This window comes from Rhinoderma darwinii, chromosome 3 (genome assembly GCF_050947455.1).
Source record: "Rhinoderma darwinii isolate aRhiDar2 chromosome 3, aRhiDar2.hap1, whole genome shotgun sequence".
NCBI lineage: Eukaryota > Metazoa > Chordata > Amphibia > Anura > Rhinodermatidae > Rhinoderma > Rhinoderma darwinii.
The window spans coordinates 6,376,584-6,388,485 of NC_134689.1; the positions used below are offsets into that span (position 1 = coordinate 6,376,584).

Below are 11,902 nucleotides of genomic sequence, written 5' to 3' on the forward strand. Positions count from 1 at the left end.
GTTTCTCTCTGGCCCCAAGAGGCGGGGGCGTAAGAGGGGGGATACTGTAATGAACATGGCCGCGGGCCGTCAGGTTTACTCACCTTCTGACAGCCGCAGCCATGGATCAGTGAGTGCTGGCCCACATCTCCTCCTCAGGAGACGCCAGCGCTCACTTTCGATTCACTTGTCTGTGTCCCGTAGGTTGCGCACGCACGCTCGTGCCCATCTTAAAATGCCAGAGCGCGCACCTGAATTAAAGAATCAAATTAGCCCATGAGCACGCTGAACTATAAGAAGGGCCCTGCCCCTTCCTGCATTGCCTGAACATTGTTGTCGTTACCCATGTTCGTCTCTGCAAATGGTCCCTTTAGTAATTTCCTAGTCCCAGTGTTCCCGTTCCTGCTACCTGTAACCTGTATCCCATGTTATCCTGGTTCAAGTGCTGTATAGAGTTTGAGTCGTGCTGCGCTGAGTACTACGCCTGTCCTGTTACACCACGCCTGGTGTCCCCCTGGTGTCCGCCTGGTGCCATCCGAGCCTGCCTTGCTACTGTCTGAAGTTGCCACAGGTACACCTATTGAACTACAGACTTTGACCTGTGTCCTGTTGGTCCACGCACCCCTACGTGACAGTAATCTGTATGAATGGTAGAGGAAAATACAAAGGTAACCGATGGAATGATGGAATATATGCACCACATAATTATAAACACTTTTACACATTGTATAGCTCATACATTAAAATTATGGTCAAAGTCTCAGAGCTGATATAATACGTTAAATGGAGCAGTGGTAACTATTAAGCACATCAAGATAGGGTGGATTTATTCACCTCAAGTGAGCGACATTTCGATTAGTCACAGAACCTTTCTCCAGCCTGAGGTGAATAAATCCACCCTATTTCCTCTATTCTGAAGTCCTGGTGCCGTTACTTTGCTCTATGGTATATATATATTTATTCTTAATAGAGACATCAGCATCATATGGATATAAGCTCAAGATAGTGGTTAGCTTCTGGTCAAGCATAAGTATCTATGTGTCCAGCTTATAGATTGTATTCTCAGCTGAGTCGTTATGGCAGTGGGTTTATTCTGTAGTTGGCGCTTGTGGTTCTAGTTGCGGCTAGCCGCTAGTAATGGCGTTGGTGTAAGCACGCCAACCGCGTCCTTATATGCCATAAATGGGCGTGTCCTGTAATGCAACTATGAGACCAGTGTATAAAGTACAATTGAAAGATGTTAATTATATGAAGCTACTGATTTCATATTCTCGGTTTAGGCCCCGTGGTTCTAGTGTCTGCGGTCTGTGGATCCTTTAGGCTTCTCTCCGTTTCAAGTTTTTAATTCTATTGCCTCCCCTACGGGGAGCTGGTACAAGCTCTATGACCTGGTACATGAGTTGTGAAATGTTGTGCTTGGCAGAGAGAACGTGCACTGGAATAGGCAATAGAGTTTTGTTACAACGTATGTTGGATTTATGCTGACCTATTCTATCTTTTACACGTTGTGTAGTTTCACCCACATATGCAAGGCACATGGGCATTTGATCATGTATACCACAAAATTAGTATTGCAGATGAAATAATCGTGCATGGATATTAACTGGCCGGATGATGGATTGCGGATTTTGTCACCCCTAATCACGTGCGAGCATTGTAGGCACGCTCGACAGGGAAAGGTTCCCTTCTTGGGAGTACTGAGGAACGTTTGTCTAGGGAGTCTTTTAGCCGAGCCAATATCTGCCCTCACTAGCCTGTCCCTAAGGCTCTGCGGTCTCGGTGCATGATAGGATAGGATTTTAGAACTCGGAAATGTGCGGATACGCTTCTCTCAGGAGGGGCCATTGTCTCCTAATTATGTGGTGGATCTTGTAGGAACATGGGTGGAATGTATATACAAATGCAATGCATTTGGGTTTTGTAATTGTACTCGTATTGATTGTTATCTGTTTTCTTGACACCTTGGTCATTAAGGATGAGGGGGGTCGTCTGTTCACTGACCTTTACACTAAAGAGACCGACAGAAACAGTCTACTACACTACACCAGTTGTCACCCTTCAGCAACCAAAAAGTCGCTTCCGAAGTCCTAGTACAATCGAGTTTCTAGAATAGTGGACAACAGTGACACCAAGACTATTAGGACCGATATTATGACCCGCAAATTTAAGGACAGAGGCTATCCCGTAAAAACCCTACTTGAAGCATAACAGATAACCATACTGTTACTGAATATTACCACCACACCATAACCACATAGTGACTGAATAATACCCACATAGTGTTACTGAATAATACTGCCACACTATGACCACATAGTGACTGAATAATACCCCCATACCGTTACTGAATAATACTGCCACACCATAACCACATAGTGACTGAATAATACCCCCATACCGTTACTGAATAATACTGCCACAGCATAAACACATAGTAACTGAATAATACCTCACACTGATACTGAAAAATTCTGCCACACCATAACCACATAGTGACTGAATAATACCCCCATACTGTTACTGAATAATAACACCACACCATAACCACATAGGGACTGAATAATACCTAGTACTGGTACTGAATAATACCGCCACACCATAACCACATAGACTGAATAAAACCTCCATACTGTTACTGAATAATACCGACACACCATGACCACATAGTGACTGAATAATACCCCATATTGTTACTGAATAATACTGCCATACCATAACTACATAGTGACTGAATAATACCCCATACTGTTACTGAGTAATACCGCCACACCATAACTACATAGTGACTGAATATTACCCCTGTACTGTTACTGAATAATACCACAACAGCATAACCACAAAGTGACTGAATAATACCCCATACTGTTACTGAGTAATACTGCCACAGCATAACCACATAGTGACTGAATAATACACCTATACTTTTACTGAATAATACCGCCAAATCATAACCACATAGTGACTGAATAATACCCCCATACTATTACTGAATAACACTGCCACACCATGACCACATAGTTACTGAATAATACCCCCATACTATTACTGAATAACACTGCCACACTATAACCACATAGTGACTGAATAATACCCCCATACTGTTACTGAAAAATACTGCCACACTATGACCACATAGTGACTGAATAATACCCCCATACTGTTACTGAATAATACTGCCATAGCATAACTACATAGTGACTGCATAATACCTCCATACCATTACTGAATAATACTGCCACACCATAACCACATAGTCACTGAATAATACCCCCTCACTGTTACTGAATAACACCGCCACACCGTAACCATATAGTGACTAAATAATACCCCATACGGTTACTGAATAATACCACCACAACATAACCCCAAAGTGACTGAATAATACCCCCATACTGTTACTGAGTACTACTGCCACACCATAACCACAGTGACTGAATAATACCCCCATACCGTTACTGAATAATACTGACACAGCATAACCACATAGTAACTGAATAATACCCCCACACTGTTACTGAATAATACCACCACACCATAACCACATAGTGACTGAATAATACCCCCATACTGTTACTGAATTATACCGCCACACCGTAACCATATAGTGACTGAATAATACCCCATAATCTTACTGAATAATACTGCCACACCATAACCACATAGTGACTGAATAATACCCCATACTTTTACTGAATAATACCCCCACACTGTTTCTGAATAATACTGCCACACCATAACTACAGTGACTGAATAATACCACCATAGTGTTACTGAATACTACCATACCATAACCACATAGTGACTAAATAATACCCCATACTTTTACTGAATAATACTGCCACACCACAACCACATAGTGACTGAATAATACCCCCATACTGTTACTGAATAATACCACCACACCATGACCACATAGTGACTGAATAATACCCCATACTGTTACTGAATAATACCCCCATACCATAACGACATAGTGACTGAATAATACCCCACACTGTTACTGAATAATACTACCACACCATAACCACATAGTGACTGAATAATACCCCACACTGTTACTGAATACTGCCACACCATAACCACATAGTGACTGAATAATACCCCATACTGTTACTGAATAATACCCCCATACCATAACCACATAGTGACTGAATAATACCCCACACTGTTACTGAATACTGCCACACCATAACCACATAGTGACTGAATAATACTTCCATAATGTTACTGAATAATACTGCCATACCATAAGCACATAGTGACTGAATAATAACCCATACTGTTACTGAATAATACCGTCACACAACCACATAGTGACTGAATAATACCCCCGTACTGTCACTGAACAATCCCGCCACAGCATAACTACATAGTGACTGAAGAATACTGTTACTGAATAAAAACCACTATACAAAAACCAATATTACCACCATGCAGTGCCCATATAGCGGTGGGTGCCAGTTATACACAGGAGCTCTGCAGATGATATAAGTGATAACAACACATTTATATCCAGTTAATCACAGGTGATGTTTTCTCTGATCAGAGTCGTTCACTTTCCATTTTTTCCTCTCCATCCGGCCCAGGCCACTGTGACGACTTATTCCAGCCACGACTCATCCCTGCGGAAATTGACACACAGACATGTTGGTTTCTCGCCTTTCCAGCACCTTCCCCACCTAAACCCCTTCCTCTAAACAAAACCATCATCCATAGTGCCCCAGATGGTAATAATGATCCCTTAGTGCTTGACACAATAAAAGTGCCACATCAGTAACTGTGCCTTTTGTGCCCCCACTCAGTAATAATGTGCCCTTTGTGCACCCTGTAAATAGTGCCACAATCCAAAGAAATTGTGGTCTGACGTTTACATGAGGTTTTTCGTCAAGATTCCTCTGAGGATAGCACCCACCATTTTTTGTTTTATGCTACAGTGGAGCTCCTATATCTTGTTTGTTCCCTGTAAATAGTGCCAGTGTCCTCTGTAGATCGTGCCACGCACAGCCCCCTGTAGATAGTGCCACACACCCCGTCTTGTAGATAGTGTCACACAGCTCCCATGTAGATAGTGCCACACACACCTCACTTGTAAATAGTGCCGCACAGCCCACCTTTTCACATAGGGCCGCACAGCCCCTTTTGTAGATTTTGCCACACACACCCTCTTATAGATAGTGCCAAACAGCCCCCTCTTGTAGATAGTGGCACACAGCCCCCTGTAGACAGTGGCACACAGCCCCCCTGTAGACAGTGGCACACACCCCCCCTGTAGATAGTGGCACACAGCCCCCCTGTAGACAGTGGCACACCCCCCCCCCCCCCTGTAGATAGTGGCACACAGCCCTCAGAGCTACTGCACTCCACTCTGTTTGATGTCATTCACGTTTAGGAGCAAGAGAGCGGACAGAGCCAATTGAATGACGTGGTCACGCAGCGGCGGTCTGAGTGAGGTCGGTGCCGGCTACAGTGTGGACCAGTCCAGTCACCTGACCTCCCATCACACAACACCACGGACAGCAGAAAAACACACCAGTTTTTGCGGAGTGTCCCTGTCCAATAACAGGCTACAGCGGTCACATGAACTACAGCGTTATCCCAGGGAGCCAGGCTGCGCTCAGAAGAGAGAGAAGCATCACCATGACTACGGCCGAGGTAAGTATAAACTTTTTTTTAAATTCCTGCAGGATGTTTGCAGTGGACATTCTGCCCGAAAAACTGCACCACAATTTGATGTTTCTCGGGTGGAATTTCCTGCTGCTTCCACGTCCTGTGTGTTTGTACCTTTACTGAGCCTGTAGATACACTCAGGAGGACGAGAAGAAAGAACAAAGTTCAGTCGCACCCTTTCTGGTAAATGTGAATGACACCCACTGGGTGCTTGTTGGAGAATTTTACATTCCTTTCCTTCTTCTGCTGTAGCGATGGCGTCTGCTGGTCTGAGAGAGGAGCTGGAATGTTCTGTCTGTCTGAACCTTTATACAGATCCTGTAACCCTGAGATGTGGACACAACTTCTGCCGGGTCTGTATTGATCAGGTCCTGAATACACAGGACGAGTCTGGAGTTTATTCCTGTCCTGAATGTAGAGCAAAGTTTCAGGAGCGGCCTGCACTGCAGAGGAACATAACTCTGTGTAACGTGGTGGAGAATATCCGGTGTACTCAGCAACATCAGGACGAAACCAAGATCTTCTGCACTTACTGTATTCACGCTCCTGTATCTGCTGTTAAATCCTGTCTGCTGTGTGAAGCTTCTCTCTGTGATAACCACCTGAGAGTTCACAGCAAGGCAGCAGAACATGTCCTAACTGAACCCAGCACTTCCCTGGAGAACAGAAAATGTTCCGTCCATAAGAAGATCCTGGAATATTACTGCCCTGAGGACGATGCTTGTATCTGTGTGTCCTGTAGTTTGGCCGGAGAACATCGGGGTCATCAGGTAGAGATGCTGGATGAGGCCGCTGAGAAGAAGAAGAAGAAAGTGAAAGATGTTCTGCAGAAACTGATCACAAAGAGAGAGAAGACGGAGGAAAAAGTCCAGAGTCTGGAGGAGCGCAGGAGAAAAGCTCAAGAAAAAGCAGCTGGAGAAGAAGAGAAAGTCACTGCCCTGTTTATAGACATCAGGAGACGGGTGGACGACCTGGAGAAGAGGGTCCGGAGTGAGATCTCCAGGCAGGAAGAGCAGGTGTCACTGTCACTCTCCGATGTGATCCAGAAGCTGGAAATAAAGAAGGACGAGCTGTCCAGGAAGATGAGGGACATTGAGGAACTGTGTAACATGACTGATCCACTGACTGTCCTACAGGGATCAGACACCGGTGACTTGTATGGTCCTGATGAGGGGGGAGGGGATGAGGACACAGGTGACTTGTATGGTCCTGAGGAGGGGGGAGGGGATAGGGACACGGGGGGACATGATGGAGGTGATCGGGTTGTGGAGTGGATCTCGCACATATCACACACATTATCTGATATAATAGGAGGTATAAATGTAATCTTCTCTGTGGAGGATCCTGTAGACATATTACTGGATGTAAACACAGCTCATAATAATATCTTTATATCAGACGACCTGAAAACGGCAATCTGGACAAAAATAAAGCAGAATCATCCAGAAACAGCAGAGAGATTCCAGGATAATAATCAGGTGATAAGCGGCAGGAGATTTTCCTCAGGGCGACATTACTGGGATGTGGAGATCAGTTTAGGATTATGGAGGGTCGGGATGTGTTACCCCAGTATAGACAGGAGGGGGCGTCAGTCATACATTGGAGATAATAACAAGTCCTGGTGTTTATGTGGAGGGCAGTGGTGGAATAATCAGTGTTCAGCGAGACATGACAGTAAAGTGATCCCGTTACCTCACCAGATCTCCAGTAATAGAGTCAGGATATGTCTGGATTATGAGGCCGGGCAATTGTCCTTTTATGAGCTGTGTGACCCCATCAGACACTTACACACCTTCACTACCACCTTCACCGAGCCCCTTCATGCTGCATTCTGTGTATGTGGTGGTTGTATAAAGATATCAGGGGGGAGCAGGAGCTGTGAGGAACCATCATCGAAGGAGAAATCTGCCCAGAGACTGGTGACATCACAGGGGGAAAAATCTGATTGGTGAAACATTCAGCCAGTAGGACGCAGCAGTCTGTGGGGCTACAGTTGGGCTCTTCCCGTTTTCTCCAGATAAACTTTGGGCTTGTTCACACACAGTGGAATCTCTGCAGCAAATCCGTAGCAAACAGCAGACATTCCTGCTCGCGCAAATACGCACCATTTCCTGCGTTTTTTACGGCAGAAAATGGTGCGGATTTTGCTGCGTTTTTCACTATGCAAAAAGATGGTGACATCTCCTCTGAAAAACGCAGCAAATCTGTCCACTTTCCGCAGCAGGAATTGACATGCTGTGGTCTGATTTGTTAATTCTCATCCGCTATGCTGCTACTGTATTCTGCTGGGTTTTTTCCATCCGCAATTCCAAAGCGTGAAGACGAGCCCTTTGTGTAAATAAATTTAAAAGACTTGGGGTCAATGGGCTGAGACCCCCAAGATCGCTAAAACAAAGTGACAGAAACACTCCGCTGAGCGCTCTGTTCCTTCATTTCTGGTTGTCTCTCCTCGGAAAGCCGAGCAAGCGGTGTACAAACTCTAGGCCCCGTTCACACAGAGTTTTTTTGCAAGCAGAGAAATATCTGACGTTTTTTTAAGTGGTTTTGCACCATACGCGTTTTTTTCCGTGTTTTTTGAGACTTTTTTTTACCTCTTTCTTCAAAAGGCAAAGGAAAAAATCGTAAGCATTTTTGCCATAAAACGTGCCAAAAAACACTGCCGCCATTCGCTGCATTTTTACCGTCTCCCATTGATTGCAATGGTGTTTTTGAAAATGCCTCAAGATAGGGAATGTTGCTTCTTTTTCCCACAAGCATTTTTTTTTGCTCGCGTGAAAAAAACTCTTCCATCTCCCAATGCAATCAATGGGAGGCAATTTCGTCCGTTTTTTGCTGCAGCAAAAAAAAAACTCAGTGTGAACAGGGCCTAAGACGTTCTATTGAGCCCGGTAACCACATGCTTGGGGTTCTGAGGACAGTCTTGCAGGCCCGATCAGAAACTAACCATCCCGCCAGCACCATAAAGGTAAAGCATCGTTCACATCTGCGTCGGGCTCCGTTCATAGGTTCCGTCGGAGCTTTCCATTAGGGGACACCGTGAACGGAATCCTGATTGAGACAATGGTGACGGATCCGTTACAAATGGTTTCCGTTTGTCCCTGTTGTGTAAGGGTTTCCGTTGTTTTGTCGGAATCAATACCGTAGTCGACTGCGCTGTTCATTTTCTCAAAACGAAACCCTTACACAACTGTGGCAAACGGAAACCATTTGTAAATCAATGGTGATGCAAACGGAAAGCTATGGTTTCCGTTTGTTTCAGTTTGGGTTCTGAAAGGTCCGACAGAACCCATGACCGGACCCCCGACGCAGATGTGAACGAAGCTTAGGGCGCCGTGCGACACAAGGTTTTTTAGAGAAAATCCTCTACTTTTGAACAATTTACAACGTTTTACACTTTATTTCTATAAAAGGGTAACATTTTTGTGGCTTACATGGCGCGCACCACATTTATTATCTGTTCTTGATACTTTTTGCACCTTTTTCGACAGCTTTGGATTTCTGCAAGTTCCTTTCAGATGAATTGAACTGAATATTAGTCTCAGAAATTTCTGCAGCAAAATCTGCTTTATGTGACTCCACCCTTATTATTTGCTTGTGTAATTGACCCTCACAGATCAATGACTGATTTATTGTTACTCTGATTTATACGCAATAAACACCAATGATAAGAAAACATGGCGTCCGGGTGTTCTGATGATCTGTCCTTCGAGTGGAGGGTGGAGCTGGCACTCCGGGAATTAGGTTTTTTCTGGCGTTTCTGGAGTCCTACTGAGAAGCCTATAGGAAAGACGCCTGAAAATACCCAGAGCAGGGGGCGTGGCCTGGTAATGGCACCGAGCGGACGTGTGGACTGAGAGCTCCGCTACAGACTTCACCCCAGCACTCTCTTTAGCTTGAGAGGGCAGAGGCAAACGGCACCCTGATGAGCAGGAGAACACCCAGGCATACAGGCACACCGTGCAGATCGCAATCGAGGGCACTTACCGGAGGCATTCGCAGGTATTTTGGCAACACAGTGAGGGGAGAGAAATCTAAGATGGCGCCGCCGGGCCCTGACCGCCAGACCAGGGGAAATGGAAGCGCAGTACAGGACGCATCTCCTACAGCCCCCCCCCCCCCCTCTCCAGCCCAAACCTCCTCTCCCAGCTCCTCTTCACTTCAGAAGAATACTAGAGGCCTAACTGTGCAGATGCCTGCGATAGATATGATCTCCGTCCCAGGGAACATGCTCATGGAGCTAAAACAACAACTTGCTGCAGTTCCAACAAAAGGGGACATGGAAGCTTATGTGAGCAAACTGGAGACCACGTACAAATCCGAGATACAGGCGCTGACATGCAACCTTTCTCAACTTACAGACCATGTACAGCGCATGGATGGAGATATTACAGCGGCATCTCAGGCACAAGCCTCTCACCAGTCGACGTTGGAACAACATACTCAGCAAATTCATATGCTGTTTAATATTGCTGAAGACCATGAAAACCGCAACCGTCGGAATAACTTGCGTGTTCGTGGCCTGCCGGAGACATACAATACTGCCTCTATAGTACCTACCCTGAAAGGCCTATTCAACTCTCTCCTGGGACGTGAACCTGAGTCTGCTCTGGAAATTGATAGATCACATCGCACTTTGGGTCCTAAAAACGCAGACCCTGATAAGCCGAGAGATATCTTGTGTCGCATTCATTACTTCACGCTCAAGGAAGAAAGATTACGTAAAGCCAGAGATAAAGGCGATATCACGTGGGAGGGGACCAAACTTCAACTCTTATCTGATCTCTCCAAAATGACTTTGGATAAGCGCCGGAATTTGCGTCCTTTATTGGATGTTCTGCGGGAGCATGGGACTCCATATTCTTGGGGATATCCGTTCCAGCTTCAAGTGAGGAAAGATGGCGTTCTCTTCTTCGTCCGGGAACTAGCCGACATCCCAGAGTTCTTTGAGACGTTAGACATCCCAAGAGTCTCCATATTGGACTGGCCTTCAATTCCGTTACTTCCCCAAAGAGCGCATCAAGGACGTCGCGGTAGATCTCCAGCCATTCGTGGACGGCGTCAGGAGCGACGACATGTGGAACCATATAGCAGCATATAGCAATGGATTTTGTTACTGATCTGCCTCCCTCTGCGGGATGCAGTACGGTCTGGGTGGTGGTGGAACGTTTTTCGAAGATGGCTCACTTCGTTCCGCCGACCGGTCTACCTTCTGCTGCTCGACTGGCCAACCTCTTCATCCAACACATCTTCCACCTGCACGGCTTGCCTCGGAATATCATGTCTGATCCGGGGGTTCAGTTCAACTCTAAGTTCTTGAGAGCCCTCTGTAAACTCCTCAATGTAAAGTTGGACTTTTCCTCAGCCTACCACCCCCAGTCCAATGGTCAAGTCGAGAGGATCAGTCAGATCATGGAGAACTGCCTACGACACTACATTACCAAGCAGCATGATGACTGGGTGCAGCTTCTTCCTGGGGCCGAGTTCTCATACAAAAATCATACTAGCGAGTCCACAAAAACGACACCGTTCTTCATTGTCTATGGCTAACACCCACAAATTCCTCTCCCTGTATCCGTTATTTCCGAAGTGCACGCAGCTGATTCTGCTTTTAGTGACTTCCTGCAGATCTGGTAGCAGACCCGATCCTCCTGTTGGCGGTGGACTGCATTAAAAGTAAGGCAGACACAAGGAGAAGGGAACCTCCCCAGTTTTCTCCAGGTACCAAGGTCTGGCTGTTCTCCAGAAATATCCGGCTGAGGGTGCCATCACACAAGTTTGCTCCCAGGTTCCTCGGACCCTTCGAGATCTTGCAACAGATCAACTCTGTCTCCTACAAGCTTCGGCTGCCTCCTACCCTCAAGACCCCCAACTCCTTCAATGTCTCCCTTCTGAAGCCTGTGGTCCTGAACAGCTACTCCAAGATTCCTAGTCATGCAGTGGCTCCCAGCGGTTCATCAGATACATTTGAGGTTAAGGAGATCCTGGACACCAAGATAGTGGATTGGAGGGGGTTTTGTCCTGAAGAGAGGTCCTGGGAGCCAAAAGAGAACCTCAATGCTCCTGCTCTCCTGAAGAAGTTTCTCTCTTGCTCTGGCACAAAGAGAAGGGGGCATAAGAGGGGGGATACTGTAACGCCCATGGCCGCAGGCCGTCAGGTTTACTCACCTCCTGACGGCCGCAACCATGGATCAGTGAGTGCTGGCCCACATCTGCTCCTCAGGAGACGCCAGCGGTCACTTCCGCTTCACTCGTCTGT

The 11,902-nt window shown here is 46.1% G+C and overlaps 1 pseudogene; it reads left to right on the forward strand.

The window, feature by feature from the left end:
* The first annotated feature begins 5,880 nt into the window (after positions 1-5,880).
* On the forward strand, positions 5,881-7,569 carry LOC142748629 (E3 ubiquitin/ISG15 ligase TRIM25-like; annotated as a pseudogene).
* The last annotated feature ends 4,333 nt before the right edge of the window (positions 7,570-11,902 follow it).